This window comes from Carcharodon carcharias, chromosome 4 (genome assembly GCF_017639515.1).
Source record: "Carcharodon carcharias isolate sCarCar2 chromosome 4, sCarCar2.pri, whole genome shotgun sequence".
In the NCBI taxonomy this organism is placed as follows: domain Eukaryota; kingdom Metazoa; phylum Chordata; class Chondrichthyes; order Lamniformes; family Lamnidae; genus Carcharodon; species Carcharodon carcharias.
In genome coordinates, this window is record NC_054470.1 from 137,912,436 (window position 1) to 137,930,571 (window position 18,136).

Consider the following 18,136-nt stretch of genomic DNA (forward strand, 5'->3'; position numbering starts at 1 on the left):
CTAAGCTTGTTGCATGCTTGGTATAAATTCCCTACTTTTCAGTTCTGTCCCTCTAGAAATAAAGCCTAATGCTTGGTTTGCTTTTATTATGACCTGGCACAACTTTTAATGATTGATGCATTTGTACTCCAAGATCCTTTTGTTCCTACCCCACCTGGACTCATACCTCCCAATTAATAAGTGACCAATTTATTCTACCTACCAAAATGTACGACCTCACATTTATTTGTGTTGAACTTCATTTACTAATTATTTTGCCTATTTTTCAAGTTTATTAATGTCCTGCTGCAATCCTCTTCAATAATGATTCTATCTCCCCTCCTAATTTGGTGTTGTCTGCAAATTTTGACATTGGGCAGAATTTTGCCCTCGATGGGCGGGCAGGCCCCACTGGCTCAGCGGCGGGCGGGCAGCCGATCGCCACTGCCGAAATGGGCCCCGCCGCCATTTTGAGTGGGTGGGCCGCCCGACGTGCACTTCCTGTGCAGGGGGGTGGATTCCCCAACTGTCAGAGTGCGCTCTTTTGCACATGCGTGCGAAAGAGGCCACATCTCCCTGAGACTAAGTGCTGCCTCAGGGAGATCACTGACAGTTTTTGAAGGTTGAAAAATAGAAAAATGAAAAAATTATTAACATGTCCCCCTCATGTGACAATGTCACATGAGATGGGACGTATTAATAAATATCACATAAACTTTATTAAAGTTTTTTAAAACAGACATGAAACCTCATCATGCCGGTGGATGAGGTTTCATGCTTTTTCAGAAGCCCGCTGGGACTCCTGGCATGCCCGCCAACCTTAAGGTTGGACAGGCAGGGCCTTTAATTGGCTTAATTATCCTGTCAATGGCCTCAATTGACCATTGACAGGTCAGCAGGCAGACAACTGATCGCACTGTCCGCCCACCTTCCTGAATATTTAAATGGGGTGGGATGGTGTCAGGGGTTCCCCCCAACGCCATCCCGTGTCATTTTCGTGTCGGCAACCGGGCCCCACCCCCGCTTGCCGACGGAAAAATTTTGCCCATTGTGTTTTTGATTTCATGGTCCAAATTGTGAATGTAAATTGTGAACATCAGTGGCCCTGTATTGATCCTTGTGGAGCACCACTACACACTTTCTGCCACTCTGAATAATTTCCCTATACTTTCACTCTGTGCTTTCTGCCTTTAAACCAGCTAGCAGTCCGCTCTGCCGCATATCCCCCGACCCCACATTCTCTGACCTTACTTAATGCTCCATTAGGGGGGCACCTTATCGAAGGCCTTTTGAAAATCCAGCTAAGTTACATTTACTGCATTGTAATTGTCTACTTTCTCTGTTACCACCTCAAAAATTGCAATAAAGTTGGTCAAGCAAGATTTGCCCTTTTGAAATCCATGCTGTATATTCATAATTATATTTTTCAATCCTAGGTGTTCTTCTATTCTCTCCTTTAGTGGGATTCCATTCTTTTTCCTACCAACGATGTTAAGCTGACTGATCTATAATTCCCTCAGACATGTTCTATCCCCCTTCTTAAATATAGGAATCATTTTAACTATCCACCAGTCCTCTGGCCTCAGTCCTCCTTTTTCTAACAAATTATTAAATACGTTTAGTAATGCTCTCTATTTTTTCCCTAAGTTCTTTTAAAGTGCATGGATGCAATCCATCCAAACCAACATCTTTATCCTCTTTAATTTTGATTAGTTTATTCAATACATCCTTTTATTTATTTTGAATGCACTTATCTCATTACTCATCTCATTGATCAATGTTATGTCTACCTGTTCTATTTCACACTTAAGCACCAAAATGGAATAACTTTTTAATATTTTTGCCATCTCTCTATCATTATCTCTGGTATTATTCTGTCTATCCCTTTATGATCCAATTCCCATTTGGTCTTTTTTTATTGATGTATGTGTAAAATATTTTACCATTTGTTTATGTTCCTTGATAATTCAATTTTCTTAGTTCATCTTTACCAACCTTTTTTTTTAACATCTCTCATAATCTATCAAAATTCTCTCTTATCCTTCACTCCTCTGCAATCTTGCACTTATGGCATGCCTCTTTTCTAATCCTCAGTTGTTCCTTCTGTCCTTATTCATCCATGGAGTCTCACTAGTGTTTTGGTTTCTTTCCATTTAGCAGATTATATTTTTCCTTTTCAATTAAACTTTGTAAAGATTTGTCAAATAAAGCTGTTCTTAAGATGGTCACAGAAAAATCGTCAGTACAGTATAGTGTCCTTGTTACATTAAGAAGGTTGGTATAAATCAGATGCATTTAACACCACTTCACTCACACCAGCATAATTATACAGCCTGTCATTAGTACATATGTACAACATGTCTTGAATATGTCTGTGCACCCTCTTGCGGTGCTGCGATGTTTGAAGAAAACCAAGCACCCAGTTTATACAACCGATTTCGGGTGGCTGCACATATTTAAGTCTGGTAACCAGCAGAAGTTCACTAGGCAAAGGATCAGACTTCTTTGTTAGTTAATATCTTGATCTTAATGCTCATCGTGGTGCTCTGTTGTCATAATGCAAGATGCTAGGGCAGCTCCACTTATTATACTAGAATCACGCCAATGTTGTTCCAGCATCAGATTCCAGCTGCTATGTATACCGGAGGTTCCAACGGCCACATATTGACAAAATTAGGGTGCTTTTCTGCTGTTTCATAATAAGAATTCACATCATATTTATGCTGCTATGGGGCACCTAACAAGTACAGTTACTGTCACACATAGGCTTTCATTTGGTTCTGTTTTTTTGAATTCTCAGACAGACTTAAATAAGGCTGAATTTTCAGGCCCTGTCAAGGTTGGGAATGGAGGCAGAGGGGCGCTTAAAAAATGGTGCCAGCCAGCCTACCAGCTTCCCAACCCTGTTCCTGATATTGGTCATTTTGACCGAGGCGGGTTTGGGGCCCAGCAAGGGTACCCGCCTCAATGGGGCAAGCAGATAGTTCAGGTCATTAGAGTTTGTTACAGGTAAGTAATGAAGGCCAACTGGGATTTTGCAGTTGGCAACCAGTTTCCCAATGTGAAAAGAGCATTTAAACTGCCTGGAGGAAGGCATCCAGCGGCAGGATGGGGTGCCCGCGCTCCTGGCAGACTTACAGGCCATCCCTGCCTACCTGGATAGGGTGCAGCTAAAGGCCATCCTATGCAGAGGCTCTTTTTCCAGGTGGCCTAGTTGCTTTCTGGAAATTTTATTTCAATTTTTAAAAATGTGGTTGAGAGGGCACCTTCTTATTGAGGCTCCTCGGAAACTGGAAGACCTCTGATTGGCCCTTCAGCTTCAAGAGTCCACCTGCCGCCCTCATTGTGCTCAGGGAACCTGTCTCCATGCCAATTAACAGGGCAGCTCAGTGAAAATTCCAACCAGTGATGGTTCCTCACCTACCCAAACCTCCTCCCTCCGAGGCAGATTTGAGACCAGGAAACAGTCCCGGTTTCTTCTCCCCACCTTCTCCATAATGAGAAGTTCAGTCCTTAGACTGAAGTGTGATTATCTGTCAATAAAAAAATTGAACTATCTAGCAGAGGAAAGAAATATGTATTAGCTGTCCAGGCTCAAGAGTAGAAACATTTGCTTCATGAACTTCTGTAAAAGGTGTAAGGTTGAAAAGTCCTTCAATCTGTCCCAGCAGAAGTTGCTTTGCAGATCTATGGGTGCATTTTAGCAGATGACGGGTTACAAGTAGGTGCCACATTTCAGTTGCTTATCCTGGAAGGCACAGAAGCTGGAAATTTCTTGGCAGTGCAAATGAAATAAAGATCAAAGTTATGACTGCAGATCTGGAGTAGCTCCAAGGAAATTCAGTTATTTCCTTTATTATTTTGAAAACCCTGAATATTAACAGAAATAATTGTTATTATGCACCATGTTGCATTTAATTTCCAACTGGGAGAAAATTTTTCAATCCACATTATTTTGTTTTTGCTCTATTGTGTATTATCAACACTCCTTGCTTCTGCCTTAGTTAGAGCTTCAGAGTATGTGTAGTCTTTCATAACAATTCAGAAATAGCTTTTCCACACCTCATGCAAACAATAAACATTTCAACTCAGAGGAATAACCAGACTCCTTTTGTCATTAATCTATTAACATTTGCATAGAGAGACAATGTTGACACCTATAATGAGAAAAAAGACAGAGGCACAAGGGAGGGAAACAAGATGAACATCACTAAACTGTGTAGCAAGGCACTACCAATAAGGAATTGAATAATATTATCCAGGCATGCATTTGCAGTTGGAGATTCCATAATGAGAACGATAGGCAGCAGGATTTTTTTCTCTCAAGTGTCAGGGTAAGAGACATGATAGAGTGGATGGAAAAAACTGTTGGGGTTCATGTAGATGTTACTGACATGAAAAAACAGAATGCAGGTCCTATAGAAAGAATGTGGGAGTTACATTCGTTGTTCATTCTTGGGATATGGATATTGCTGGTCAGCATTCATTGCCCACACTAGTTGTCCTTGACGAGGTGTGCTGTTGCACTCTACGTGATGTGTCAGAAAATTGTGGACTGCAGGTGCGTCATTTTTTTGATGTACACTCCCAGTGGACATGAGTTTATTCCATGAGTGCTGAAGCAGAAAATTTGCATTACTATTTCAAATTAAATCATGATTACAGGACAACAGGACATAGGTACAAACTGGTAAAAGGCAAGTTCTTATCTGATGTTCATAGGCAGTTCTTCACATAAAGATATTAATATCTGGGAATGTCAACTGACCTTCTGGTGAAAAAGTCTCTATAATTATTAAAGAGACTCTGTGGGACTACCATAGGCTTCCCTGGGAGAATAAGCAAATTGAGTCTAATATCCTCGGTCAACTGTACTAATCTGGGGGCAAAATATTATGCTGATTGGGTGGGCGCGCGTCTGTCCTGATCCGATGTGAAATCACGTGAGATGACATCGGGCGAGCGTCCGGACGTCATCCCACGCTCGTGCAATATTTCGGATGGGGTGTGTGCGCAAAAGTCAGAAGCATGCCCACCGACAATTAAGAGGCCAATTAAAGTCTTTAATGATGCAATTGTCTTTAATTTTACATTGCCCATCCAACCTTACAGTTGGCGGGCATGCAAATCGGCCACGCAGCCTTTACATTTTTCATGAAACCTCATCCAAGGATGGGATGAGGTTTCAGTGATGAAATAAAGCAAAAATAAAAATCTGTAGACAGCATTTTTATCATGTATGTTTTCAGGTACCTGATTGAGATGCTTGGACTTTTTTTTTCTGATTTTCAAAACTTGATTTGAGGCTATTTGGGTCTGCAACTCCCTGAGGCAGCTCTCTGCCTTCAGGGAGCTTTCTCTCAGCGCAGGCTCGTGCCTGCATTGACGTCAGTGCCCACCCTCTTCCCGCCCCCACCCCAGCAATGCTGACCTTCTCAGGGCATGTTTCACGCTGGCTGGCCGTTGATTGGCCAGCCAGCATGAAATCGTGTTCATGGGCCGATTATGGTTGGCAGTCCGATCCTGGGCCAGCCGATCCCGCCCTCCCACAGACCTAAAAATTCTGCCCTGGGTGATTATTTCAATTTAGCAAACTATTAGCATAAGAAAAATATTAATAAGTCAGCCAGTGATAACAGGTCTGGTCATAGCTGCTCCATTGTGCTCTCTATACTGTGATTGTTCCATTCAGGTCCTCTGTACACAGTTATGACCTAGTAGTAATAATGGCATATGAGTCTTTATAATATATTGAAGTAGTGTTCTCATGTATAGTATAAATTGGGGTCAAAATGTTCCTAATTGTCCATTAAACGTTATGCTGAAAACTCTTCCTTTGCAGCAGTTTGAGCTAAAAGCAAGAGCAGAATATGTTAATAAAGTGGAAATTTATTCAAAATTGTACACACTTGAAGTCGGAAGAAGACATTGAACCCTCATATGCCAATAAATAGTCTCCAAACTGATTCAGGGTAGTGTCCTAGGCCCAATCATCTTCAGCTGCTTCATCAATGACCTTCCCTCGAGCATAAGATCAGAAGTGCAGTTGGTTGCTGATGATTGAACAAAGTTCAGCATCATCTGCGACTCCTCAGATACTGAAGCAGTATCCAGGATTAATTTTCGTGTCCATGTCGGTGTCCATATGCAGCAAGACCTGGACAACATTCAGATTTGGACTGATAAATGGCAGGTAACAATTGTGCCACATAAGTGCCAGGCATTGAACATCTCCAACAAGTGAGAATCTAACCATCTGTCCTTGACATTCAATGGCATTACCATTGCCAAATCCCCCATTATCAAGATCCTGGGGGGTTCCCATTGACAAGAAACTGAATTGGACCAGCAATATAAATACTGTGGCTACAAAAGCAGGTCAGAGGCTGGGAATTCTGCAGTGAGGAACTCACCTCCTGACTCTCTAAAACCTGTTCACCATCTACAAGACTCCATTCAGGAGTGAGATGGAATACTTTCCACTTGCCTGGCTAAGCACAGCTCCAACAACACACAAGAAGCTGGACACCATCCAGAACAAAGCAGCCCACTTGATTGCCACCCCATCCACAACCTTATATATCCACTCCACCACCGATACACAGTGGCAGCAGTGTCTACCATCTACAAGATGCACTGCAGCAACTCACCAAGGCTTCTTCAACAGCGCTCTCCAAACCCATGACCTCCACAACCTAGAAGGACAAGGGCAGCAGATACATGGGAACACCACCACCTACCTGCAAATTCCCCTCCAAGCCATGCATCATCATGACTTGAAAATATATCACTGTTCCTTTATCGATGTTGGGTCAAAATTCTGAAACTCCCTTCCTAACAGCACTGTGGGTGTACCTACACCACATAGACTGTAACAAGAAGACGGCTCACCAACACCTTCTCAAAAGCATTTAGGGAGGGACAATAAATGCTGGCCTAGCCACGTTGCTCACAACCCATTAAATCATTTTTTTTTAAGTTTATTGAGAGAAAATTAATTTTGCATTATGACATTTTTATTCTGGCTCTATACTATTATTTACGTAACTAAAGAAAAGCTGTGGCACTGATAAGGAATGGAATATGACAAAGTAAATTCTTGTTTAATCTTGAACAACTAAATATGGCTTGAAGATATGGCTTATACTCTTGCTTATTGCATATATTGAAACCAAGGAATATTCTGAATGATTTACTATTTCCAGGGGCTGCATCTTCGGTCATTGAGCAGGGGATCGGGGCCCACTCGCCAACGTGTAAAATGACACAGGATGACGTCGGGCTTGCATCCCAACGTCACCCCAACTCAGCTGTGCACCCGCCTAACTTGTCAACAGCCACTTAAGGCCTTTAAAAAAGTCATTAAACCAATTAATGGACCTGACCATCCAACCTTAAATTTGGCGGGCAGGCGAAGAGCCCAGGCGACCTTCAGAAAAAGCATGAAACCTCATCCACGGGCAGGATGAGGTTTCATGAGAGATTTAAAATTGTATAAAATGTTTAAATAAAAGAAATTGACATGTCCCAGCTCATGTGACAGTGTCACATGAGGGAACATGTCAGGAATTTTTTTCTACCCTTCTAAAAATTTTAGCAATTTTCACTGATCTCCCTGAAGCGGCACTTTGCCTCAGGGAGATCTGTGCGCTCTTTCTTACATTCAAAAAAAGCATTCCAGAAATTGCAAGTACTTCAACTCTAATTAAACACAAAAGCAACAGTCCAACAGGAGGTTACTTTCCAAACATTTGCAAACAGCCTTAATTGGCCTGCCCATGTAAAAATGGTGGCACACCCCTGACTGGGGGCGCCGATTGGGAACCTGCCTGCCTGCTCTCACTCCCGCATATCCCCCCCCCGATAGGGGGAAAATGCTGCCCCATATAAAGTTATAAAGTAAAAAACAGACTGTAATTCTTTTTTTTTAATCAGATTATATTTAATTACAGTTTACTTAAGAAAATTGACATACCTTTTATACTTTTATATAATTTTATCTTAGTATAGCCCAGTACCATAACCCCTGCTGTGCAAAATAGGTATTGTGTAAACCATTTGATCTACTTTACTTCTTCTGTTCATTCATCAATGACATACACCTAGATAATAACACAACAAAGTAACCTAAATCTCTCCAAGGTCTTCATATCAACCTATTCTATTATGGTTTTTAATGCATTTAACTGAATTACTTCCCTCAATAAATAACAAAGGGCAAAATACAAGGCTGACAATGCTTTGAAACTGCAAGGCAACATAAGTTTACTTGCCAACTTTTACTTTGTCCATAATATAATAAATGTCTCAATTTTGTTAAAATATCTGTATTAAGTGCACCTCATTAGATAATGATGGCTTATGGACTAAATAAAAGAAATCATCCCCACTTGGTCATGCTTCTTAAATGGAAATTTTTATCGAGTGATTTATAGTTGCATTCTTTGTTGATGCTCATTTGCAGTATCATTGTGGCTATATAATACAATTTGCATGGCAATGGAGAAGCACTGATTGTTAGAGACAAATGGTTTCTGGAATATGAACTTCTGACACTATGGCCCAGATAATAGTTGCAAGGCCAGAAGGGAATGCAGGGATTATTTAGCAGCCTGGAAACCCTGCCAAACTTAATGGCAGGACCTGATTATTTTTGCAAATTATCTTTCCCAGCTAGATTAAAAGCTGATTGGCTGTCGGGTAGGTAGGCTTGCAGCTCCATACAGCAGCTAGAGAGCTCACATCGAGAGGGGAACTGACATCAGGAAAGGGCCAGACAGTGGAAGGGAATCAGACATGGGGGGGGCAGAGGGTGGAGGCAGAGGCAGGAGAGCTTCCATGACGGAGGTGACATCAGGAAAGTGTCGAACATCAAGCGTGCAGCTGACATTAGGAGAGGATGAGAGAGAGGAAGGGGATCAGACATCAGGAGAGGAGCTGCCATGGGGAGGAAAGCTGACTTCAGGAGAGTGTTGGAAATTGGAGGAGGCTGATATCTGAAGGGAAGCTGACATGGGGGAATGTCAGGCATCAGGACGGCAGCCGATATTTGAAGGGACACGGACTTCAGGACAGTGGTGGACATGACGGGTCCAAACATGGGTTTGTGTTTTATCCAGTTATTCTCACTTTCCTTTGGCTGACAGGTTTCCATGGCTCAGGAAGTTTTGCTGGCCTGTAAATTTTAAAACAGAGTTTAAACTTGGTAAGTAACCTCATTAAAATATTTTAAGAACAGACTCACCTCTAAAGAGCGGGTTAGTCGTCCCCAACCCGCTTTTGTTGAAACCGGATGCAGGAGTATTGGCGGTGGGTCTGCCCTTTTTAAAGGAGAGGGAGACAGTGGCGTGGTGCTAATGTCACTGGATTTGTAATTTGTAAAGGATAAGGTGGAGGGGAAAATGTTTGAAATGCATTCAGGAAAACTTCCAAGACCAGTATGTTCTCAGTCCAATGAAGAAGGATCCATTGCTAGATCTGGTGCTGGGGAATGAATTGGGTGAAGTGGACCAAGAGTCTACTGGGGGGAACATTTGGGTAAAAGTGATCATCGTATCATAAGGTTTAGATTAGTAAGGCAGAAGAGCAAGTAACAGTCTAAAGTAGGACTTCTAAATTGGACGAAGGCTAACTTCAATGGGATGAGAGGGGATCTAGCCAGGGCAAAATGCTACCAAAGATTGACAGGAAAAACTGTAATGGAACATTGAGTGATCTTTAAGGAGGAAATATTTCAGTTACAGGCTAGGTACATTCAAACAAAGGCGAAAGGTAGTGGAACCAAAGCCAGAGCTCCTTGGATGACAGAGGAGACAGAGAATATAATGAAACAAAAAAAAGAGGTGTATGATGCATGTCAGGTGAATTCTTCCAGCAAGAACCAGGCCAAAAACAATGAGCTGAGAGGGGAAAACAAAGAATAAAATAAGACGGTCAAAAATCTTCAACTGGCATGTGAATAGTAAGCGGGCAGGGTGGGTCCTATTAGGGGTATGGAGGGTAACATATGCATAGAGGCACAGGTCAAGGCTAGAATAATGTACAAATACCTTGTATCAGTATTCACTAAGGAAAAATATGCTGTCAAAATATCAGTTGTAGGGGAGATAGTAGAGGTAAGGATGAGGTGAAAACTGAGACAGGAGGTACTGGAAAGGCTGGCTATGCTTAGGGTGGATAAGTTGCCTTGCCTGATGGCCCGCATCCCAAGTTGCCAAAGGAAGTCGGGGTGGAGATAGTGGAAGGTTTTGCATAATCCTCCAATCTTCTCTATGTATGGCAGAGGATATCCTGCATGAGAGTGTAAAAGACAAGGATTTGTAAAGGGCAGATTGTGTTTGATTAATCGAATTGAATTTTTTGATGAAGTAATGGAGAAAACTGCAATGGATGGTGTCTCTATGAATTTTAAGAAAGCATTTGATAAAGTACCACCTAAAAGGCTGATTAACAAAATTGAGGCTTATGAAATAGGAGGATCAGCTTCAGCTTGTATTTTAAAAATGACATAAGGACAGAAAACAGCAAGTTGTGATAAATGGTTGTTTTTCATACTGGAGGATGGTAGACAGCGATGTTTCCCAAGTGTCAATGCTAGGACCACTGTGTTTTGATATATATATATGTATTATGTATGACTTGGATATTAGAACACAGAATAAAATTTCAAAACTTGCCAATGATACAGGTGGTATGTGGCAAACAATAAGGATGATGCAGGACATAGGTAAGCTAGAAGAATGGACAGACAAGTCGCAGATGGAATTTAATACAGAGAAATGTGTGATGATGCATTTTAACAGACAGAATAAAAGAGACAATATAGACCTAATCGCACAATTCTAAAGCATGTGCAGGGATAGAGGGATTTGGGGGTTCGTTTGCATAGATCTTTGAAGGTAGCAGGGCATATTGCGAGAGTAATTCGCAAAGCATATGGGATCTTGGGCTTCATAAATAGAGGTATTGAGTACAAAAGCAGACAAGTTATGCTGAGTCTTTATAAACCTCTTGTTGTGCCACAACGCTCTGGTTAGGCCACAATGAGAGTACTGTATTCAGTTCTTAGGAAGAATGTGAGAGTCCTTGACAAAGTGCAGAAGAGATATACCAGAGTGGTTCCAGGGATGAAGGATTTTAGCTACAAGGTTACTTTGCAGAAGCTGGGGTTGCAAAACCACCTGCAGAGAACCATAAAATTCTGCTCAAGGTTTTGGGCAAGCGATGTGGGGGTGTGGGGGCTGGGGTGAGTGCCGAGGGGATGGGGGTGATATGAGAACATAAGAACATAAGTAAAAGGAGCATGAGTAGGCTATTTGGCCCCTTGACCCTGTTCCACCATTCAGTAAGATCGTGTTTGATCTGACTGTGGCCTCAACTTCACTTTCCTGTCAAACCCCATAAACCTTGACTCCCTTGTAGATCAAAAGTCTGTCTAACTCAGCCGTAAGCATTCAATGACCCAGGAAAGACCGATAATGACCTGGAACTCGCTGCCTACAAGGATGGTGGAGGCAGAGATGATCAATGATTTCAAAAAGGAATAATGTGGGCACTTTGGGGAAACTAACCACAAGAGTAGAGAGGTGTCATGAGGAGATATTAAGGTATATAATGTTATTGTAAATTATTTAAAATTGGACTTGTAGTAGGATCTGTGTCTGTGGGTGTGTCTTAATTGGATTAAAACCAGCTAGTCTGGGTGCTTTGATGTATAGTAGTTTTGAGATGTTAAGCACTAAGGTAGAGTACAAAACAAAAACAGAATTACCTGGAAAAACTCAGCAGGTCTGGCAGCATCGGTGGAGAAGAAAAGAGTTGACGTTTCAAGTCCTCATGACCCTTCAACAGAACTGGGTGAATCCAAGGAGAGGGGTGAAATATAAGCTGGGAAAGGTAGAGTACATTTGCATTTTGTTGAATAAGCCATTCAAAGACTGGGGGTGAATTCTAGCACCTAGCCAGGAGATACCAAGCAATATGTTTACATTACTAATAAAAACTATGAAAGAGATTTTATTGTTAGAAGAGGTGGAGTTCAAAGGGCCTGGTGATACAATAAGAATTCGCATTCAAAGGGAAGGCTATATATACAAAAGAGTTTTGCGTCGGAAAGTCAGAGGCATGTGAGATCTAAGTGCCTGTAAGCCTATAACAGTCTGCAAAGGAGACAAATTGAAAGGAACCTCTTTTTGAATTTGTAAGATAAAACCTGCTTTGCCTGGCGTCTGTTTAAAGTCTATGGGTTATTGTTGCCTTGGTGAAGATTTTAGGAGTGATTAATTTGGGGATTTGTTTAATAGTTATTGTGGTAGTAATTTGTAGATTGTATGTGTTTAATACCTTGTAAAATTAATAAATGTTTAATTTAAATTATATAAAAAACCTCTGGAGGCTTGGTGATTTCATTTCTGAATTCAGAGTTGCATCTCAAACATACCAATTCAAAATATAGGTTATGACAGCTGTTTAAAGTTTCCCTCTGGGATTTTAAATAACTCAGCCTTTACCAACTGCTGTGTCATGACAGAGAGAGAATTGTATGGACTTGTTTGCTCTCCAGAGACCATGGGCCTGGACTCGATGGGCCAAATGGTCTCCTTCTGTGAAGTAATGACTCTTGATCCACACACCCTTGATCCACACACCCAGGTAGTGCAATAGCTTGATTATTGATAAAATGAATGATTAACCTCATAATTTCAATAGTCAACATGGTCTTGGAACAGAAATACTCCCTTTTTTGCTGACCTTTCATTTAAACTAGCATCTTTCATGGTTGTCTTCCTTATATCTGATGTCCCCACACATTATATGTAGAGGGTGTAGTTTTCCAAGAATAATATATGTACTTTATCACCATTTGGTGGGTATGTCACAAGAAAAATAATAGAAAAATGTTTAGGTGATAAATGAAAAAAATATTCATATGAGATTAAATGTGATGGATTTACTCTTTTAGGAATATAGAGGATGACAGTTTATAATGATTCCATTATGGAATTTGAGACATTTAGTCAAATAATTTTTGAGCCAAAAACATACTGTTACTCTCATTTTAATTTTTCAAGGCTACATACCTAATTTCTGTCTTGCCCGGCTCTTCATAATTTTTTTTTGAAAAATATACTTTATTCATAAAATATCTGGAAGAACATTCCAAACCATTTCAAAATCATGATCACAAAAGTTCAATCAGGTTCAACTTTTACAACATGTATCAATGAATATTACAATCATTTGCAGACATTCATTTTGAGCTGTACAGTCCAAGGGGCTCTCAACAGTTCCCAGCCCCTCAGTGCTCTATGGCAGAAAGGTCTTAGACAGCGACCTTTCGCCATTGAGCCTTTGCAGTGGCTGCTCCAAGCTTTAGTGCGTCCCTCAGCATATAGTCCTGGACTTTGGAATGTGCCGGTCTGCAACACTCAGTCGGGGACAACTTTTTGCGCTGGAAGACCAACAAGTTTGGGGCAGACCAAAGAGCGTCTTTCACTGAGTTGATGATCCTCCAGCTGCAGTTGATCTTTGTCTCGGTGTGTGTCCCTGGGAACAGCCCGTAGAGCACAGAGTCCTGTGTCACAGAACTGCTTGGGATGAACCACGACGGAAACCACTGCATCTCTCTCCAGACCTTCTTTGCAAAGGCACAATCCACAAGGAGGTGAACCACGGTCTCGTCCCCACCACAGCCACCTCGAGGGCAACGTGCATAGGGGGTGAGACTCCTGACGTGTTGGAAGGATCTGACAGGGAAGGCCTTTCTCACCACCAGCCAAGCTAAGTCTTGGTGCTTGTTGGAAAGTTCTGGCGATGAGGCATTCTGCCAAATGACTTTGACAGTCTGCTCGGGGAACCATCCCACAGGATCTACCCTCTCCTTTCCCCGCAGGGCCTCTAAGACATTACGTGCCGACTATTGCCTGATGGACTTGTGGTCAAAGGTGTTTCTCTGCGTAAATTTTTCCACGAGGGGCAGGTGGTACGGCACGGTCCAACTACTTGGAGTGTTCCGTGGCAGCGTGGCCAGACCCATCCTTTGCAACACCGGGGACAGATAGAACCTCAGCACGTAGTGACACTTGGTATTTGCATACCAAGGGTCTACACACAGCTTGATGCAGCCGCACACAAAGGTGGCCATCAGTATGAGGGCGATATTGGGCACGTTTTTTCCCCCGCTATAATGCTAAAGGGACAGCTATGGAGATGATTGTTAATTGTGTGGTGATTGTTGCTTTAAGGCCAGCCTTATTGAGTAAGGGTCACATGATCAGAACAACCAATCAGCATTGAGCATGGGGAAGTTTATAAGGGACGGAGTTTTCCTATAGTGTGTATTGTAGCCTTGCTAGAGGCCTGTAGCTAATCCAGCAGTTCTGTAAATAAAGTTTGTTGTTCATCTAAAGAAGCCTCTTGGCAGTATCTCTACATCTGATGACGAGGATAAATGATCCTGGCACTCCCTCTCACCCTACAACTGAGAGTATCTCATTTTAAAGAAGGAAAAAATGTATACTCACCAAGATACCTGTCTTCAGGATGATTGACCTGTTTGACTTCTCCATGGAGGACTGGACTGGTGTATGTGGACTTCCTAAAGGTGTTCAATATAGTGCCACACAACAGACTTGAGGAATAGGTCATTGAATTAAAGGGACAATAGTAACATGGATACAGACTTGACTGGGGGATAGGAAACAGAGAATTAATGGGTATTTTTTCAGCTGGAAGAAGGTTTGTATTGGAGTTCCCCAGGGGTCGGTATTGGGACCCTTGCTTTTCCTGATATATATAAATGATCTAGATCTTGGTGTGCAGGGGACAATTTCAAAGTTTTTGGATGACACGAAACTAGAGAGAATTGTAAACTGTCAGGAAGACAGTGTAGGACTTCAAAAGTGGAGTGGGCAGATAGATGGCAGATGAAGTTCAATGTGGAGGTGTGAGGTGATACACTTTGGTACAAGGAACATAGAGAGACAATATATAATAAAGGATACTATTCTAAAAGGTGTGCAGGAGCAGAGAAACCTGCGTGTATACGTACATAAGTTATTAAAGATGGCAGGACAGGTAGAGAGAACTGTTTCTAAAGCATGCAGTATTCTAGGCTTCATTAATAGGAGCATAGAGTACAAGAGCAGGGAGGCTTTGATGAATTTATGTAAGACACTGGTTAGACCTCAGCTGGAGTATTGATGACAGTTCTGGGTGCCACGCTATAGGATGGATGTGAATGCATTGGAGAGAGTGCAGAAGAGGTTTATAAGAATGTTCCAGGGATGAGACATTTCAGTTATGAGGAAAGATTGGAGAAGTTGGGACTGTTTTCCTTGGAGAGGAGAAGGCTAAGGGGAGACTTGATAGAAGTTTTCAAGATCATGAGTGATCTGGACAGAGTAGATAGGGAGAAACTGTTCCCGCTTGTAAATGGATCGAGAACCAGAGGGCACAGTTTTAAAGTGTTTTGCAAAAGAAGCAAACGTGAGGTGAGAAAAAACTTTTTCACACAATCAGTTGTTAGGGTTTGGAATGCACTGCCTAGAAGTGTGGTGGAGGCAGGTTCGATTGAACCATTCAAGAGGGTATTGAGTGATTATTTAAATATAAGCAATGTGCAGGGTTATGGGGAAAAGGCAAGAGATTGGCACCAGGTTAAAATGCTCAGATAGCCACTGCATACACAATGGGCCATATGGCCTCCTGCACCGTAATGATTCTGTGAATACGCCTAAATAGCCAAGTGGTTATGGTACTGGGTTTGTAACTCCAAGATCAAGAGTTCAAAGCTTGGCCTAAATAGCCAAGTGGTTATGGTACTGGGTTTGTAACCCCATGATCAAGAGTTCAAATCTCACAATGGCAAACTATGAAACAATGTAACTTCATCTGAAACAGATGGAAACAGGTTTACTCAAAAGAGTATCAAGAGTTCAAATCTCACAATGGCAAACTATGAAACAATGTAACTTCATCTGAATAAACAGATGGAAACAGGTTTGTGCTTGAAAGAGTTACATCAAGTACCTTGGGTTTTATGTCCAGGCCAACGAAATAGGGGAGGAGGCAAAGCACAAAGCAATTCTCTTAAGTGTCGGTTCGCAGTCTCACAGCCCCAAGCACACCTGACTCCAAATCATTCAGTGAACTTCTGGATTTTGCGAAGGGCCATTTTCAGCCCAAACCATCAGTCATTATGCAAAGATTCAAAGTTAATACGAGGGTGAGGGCCCCAGGCAAATTGATCATGACTTATATTGCTATGTTGAAGCAATTGTCAGAGCATTGTGATTTTGGAGCGACCTTGAAAGACAAGCTACAGGATTGGTTAGCTTGTGGCGTGTGCAACAATGCCATTCAGTGTTGATTGCTGGCAGAAGGCAACATAAACTTTAAACATGCAACAGAGATAGCGCTGACCATGGAAAGTGCTGAAAAAGATTCATGAGCTACAGAGCATGCAAAATGGCACCATTTTGCCATTAGGGCAGGAACCTGCAGCCAGGCCTGGTTCCAAAACCACAGAAGCGGCCCTGAAGTGGGAATCATTCCCAATCACCCAGAAATCAAAAAAATATACTGGAGGCAATCGGACAGCAATCCTGAAGTTGAAATGTTACCGATGTGGGGGTAACCACAATCCTGAAATATGTAGCTTTAAGGAGGTCTAGTGCTATTTCCTTTGATAAAGCAGTGCAGAGCTAAGTCCAGACTGCCAAGTAACCAGCCAGCAAAGATGTTAGAAGTACACACTGTCAAAGAGCCTGAAATAATTGATTCTAACATCCACTCTCTTTTTAATCTCAAAGCAGTCAAGGCAAACTCTATTATTGTCACACTCCACATAAAGGGCAAACCTCTAGCTATGGAGGTGGATACAGGGGCATCAGCCACAGTGCTGGGTGAGCGCACATTTCAGTACCTGAGAGAAGGTACCCAACCCTTAAGCCTGGAGAGAACTTCTGCTCAGCTGAAAACTTGTACAGGAGAAGCCATAAAAGTAAAAAGGCACCACCCTGATACCTGTGAGCTACAGGCAGCAGTCAGCCCAGCTCCCAGTAATAACAGACTGGGGAAAGACCAAGCTTTCTGGGCTATAATTGGCTGAAAGAAATCACGTTAAATTGGTCCGAAAGTGCAGGCAGGAGGACTGCTAGAATTGTTTTTAAAAAAATACGACAGTGTCTTTTGCAACGAATTAGAAAAAAATCAAAGGTTTGCAAGCCAAGATTTATGTTGATCCAGAGGCAACTCCCTGATTTTTGTTTTTAAGGCAAGACCGGTAACATATGCCTTAAGAGAAAAAGTGATACTGAGTCAAATACGTTGGAGGAACTTGGTTCAATTTTCAGAATGGGCAGTGCCTATCTTCCCCATACTGAAACCGGGTAAGACTATCCACATTTGCGGCAATTCTAAGAATTGAAGACTTGTACGCAAAGCTGGCAGGAGGTCAATTCTACACAGTTGGATATGAGCCACGCACACCAGCAGCTCGAGTTAGATAACACATCCCGGGGGTATGTCACAATAAACACACAAAAGCCTATTCCAGTATATGCACCTACATTTTGGCGTGTCCTCGGCATATGCAATATTTCAAAGGATGATGGAGAGTTTGCCACAGGGATTGTAGTATACCGTGACTATGTCCTCATAACTGGATCAACAGAGATTGAGCATTTAGCAACTTTAGAGGAGGTATTAAAAAGATTTCTGGGAGCTGGATTCAGCTTACAAAAGGAGAAATACACTTTCCACGCCACTGAGGTTACCTATCTGGGGCACCTTGTAGACGCACAAGGATTACACCCCGTAGAAGAAAAGGTTAAGGTGATAAAGGAAGAGCCTTCCCCCACAAATATCACCAAACTCAAAATCATTTTTAGGGATGGCAAACTACAACCGGCAATTTTTACCCAACTTATCGACTATCCTGGCTCCCTTGCACATGCTGCTGAAGAAACACCATCGTTGGTCCTGGAAAGCTCCACAGGCACCAGCCTTCAACAGAGTAAAACAACTGCTAAACTCCTCAACCTTAGTGCACTTCGATCCATCTAAAGAATTGACATTGACCTGCAACACTTCTCCAGATGGCATTGGTGCAGTATTGTCCCATGAAATGGACAACAGCTCTGAGAAGCCAATAGGT

The 18,136-nt window shown here is 42.0% G+C and overlaps 1 protein-coding gene across 6 annotated transcripts in view; it reads left to right on the top strand.

Annotated features, from left to right (window-relative positions):
- fam172a (family with sequence similarity 172 member A) overlaps nucleotides 1-18,136 on the top strand; it is a 684,886-nt gene that overhangs the window by 596,203 nt on the left and 70,547 nt on the right. Inside the window, exon 12 of one of the 6 annotated variants that reach the window (XR_005942765.1) lies at nucleotides 7,185-7,280. The exons of the other annotated variants lie outside the window; for them this stretch is intronic. The gene's annotated coding sequence lies outside the window, so the exon portion shown is untranslated. Of the gene's footprint in view, nucleotides 1-7,184; nucleotides 7,281-18,136 lie in introns of those variants that run through there. 6 annotated transcript variants of the gene reach the window in all.